This window comes from Olea europaea, chromosome 13 (assembly GCF_002742605.1).
Source record: "Olea europaea var. sylvestris chromosome 13, O_europaea_v1, whole genome shotgun sequence".
Classification (NCBI taxonomy): domain Eukaryota; kingdom Viridiplantae; phylum Streptophyta; class Magnoliopsida; order Lamiales; family Oleaceae; genus Olea; species Olea europaea.
Window position 1 is genome coordinate 12289849 of NC_036249.1, and position 2342 is coordinate 12292190.

Consider the following 2342-nt stretch of genomic DNA (forward strand, 5'->3'; position numbering starts at 1 on the left):
AAGTTTATATTTATGTATGTCACTTGTGTTGTTCTCTTTGAATTTTTCATCTCAATAATGGCATTGATATCATTCTTAGGAACTTTTTAACTACTGTAACAGCACTTGTGGCCATTTTCATGGACACTTATAAATCAAATATAGTGATAGTTGTGCCGTTCTCAGAAAAACTTTCATCTCAATAACGATACAAGTGTCATTGTCATACACAATTGATGATCTTATCTTAATAACGGCACAAGTGTTGTTCTCATGGACTATTAAATTTATAATTGTAACAGCAGTTATGCCATCATTGGATGCTAGACTTACAATTAATGAGCATATTTCTCAACTCATATTTATAGATAGAACAACGGAATGGACGTTTTCATATCAGTGACGACTCTTATGTCGTTCTATTGATTTTTCCTATATTTTGATTTTATTCCAGCACAACGATTTCATATATTGAACCCCCTAATGAATTATAAACATTTTTATCTGAGTAATGATGTTTGCTCTATTCTCATGAAATTTTGTAACAAACATGAAAACACTTAAATCGTTCTTATAATTCTCTTATAAGTTCAGTAACGACACTTGTATAATTTGCATGCATACTTATATTTCTAATAACGTAACACGTGCCATTATCATGAAACAATAACAAATTAGAGATAGATGTATAATTAAAACGCAAATATTTAATTTAAAAGATATTAACAAAAATGTAGGAAAAATCAACAAAATAGCACAAGTGTCGTTATTAATATGAAAACGACCCTTGTGCCATTATGGTGTTGTTTGAGCCTCCTTTTTTTTCAACAAATGAATTTTGTAATAGAGTTGTAATGGGGAATGTATGGTTAAAAAATAAGAAAAAGTTTTAAATTTGTGTCTAATATTATTTTATTGAAAAACTTGTGGTTAAAATAAGATCAAATTACTGTTCAAGAATACATTTTGATGAAAAATAAGGCTCAAACAAAGACTATACGTGTTAACACGAGTAAAAGCAGCTACGTTTAATCTATATTCTGCGAACTAATAGTGGAACTCATTTACGTTATTTATGACATTGTCAAACTTTTTATATTACATATGTTAGGGAGTCCATTATTAAATGTTGTTTTATTGAAAAAATCGGGGGCTTGTTTGGGAGCGATTTTTCACCCAAAAAATTGATTTTTTGATTGTTATTTCACTATTTCAGCTGTCATATATGACTTCTTCTCTCACAGATGGACCCCACTTTTTCCTAACGGTCAAAAAATCAATTCTCAAAATCACTCCCAAACAGGCTCCGAATGTTGGCGAAAATTTCGTAACAACACTAATGCTGTTATGCATATAATTATGAGTATAAGGAGTTATGGTCCATTCATTTCCTAAAAATAATAACTGAAACTTATTTACATTGTAATATGTACATGACACGTACAAAAATTGATAGATATGTTTATTAATTTAATCGATACATATAAATTTGATAACTTGTATTTTCATCATCTCAATAATATAAAAATTATATGTTGTTTTAATCGTTCTTTGTAACTAGTCAATATTTTTGTATTATATACGTTAGTGAATCCATTATTAAAGTCATTTCTTTGAAAAAAATAAACTACAGCAGATAAAGATTGTAGTGTCATTTTACTTTACAGATAACGGTTGGAGTGGTGTTCTATATTTCAGAAAGTAATTGTAGTGTTATTACAACCAATGGTAGCAAATAACACAAAAAGCACACTAAATACGCAAACAATACCAACTAAATATTATTTAATACTATATTTAATAATAAAAATACAACATAGATGAGATTTCTAAGAGCATCTTTTCTCTCTTTTTTTCTATATAAATGTATGTTAACCAAACTCTTGTTCAAATGTGATCGAAGAGAAGAAAATAGGTGAATGTAATTTTGAGAACTTAAAATTGAAGAAGATGAACAGAGGAAGAATATGTTATTTTCAAAAGAAAAAAAAAAGAACTTAGGGTTCTAATGTGCATTTGAAGGAAAAATGATGAGATGAAATGAGAAAAATTGGAAGACATTAAATTAACAACTAAAGGAGAATTTTGTCATTTTGCCAACTAAAATATTTTACATTTTTCATTTGTTTTTATTATTGGTCAAATGTCATTTCATCAATTACATTGTTTAGTTGGGTCAAATGGCCAAATTCCCCTTCTTAAATTCACCACATTTTATTTGCAATAAACATTCCTAACCTTCGCTTATTTTTTGCACTTATATTTTAGACTTTTTCATCACATTTTTATCTTCAATCTTCTATGAATTTGTAGATCTTGTCTTTAATAATGGCTTATATTCAAAATTGATGTTAGAAAAGCGC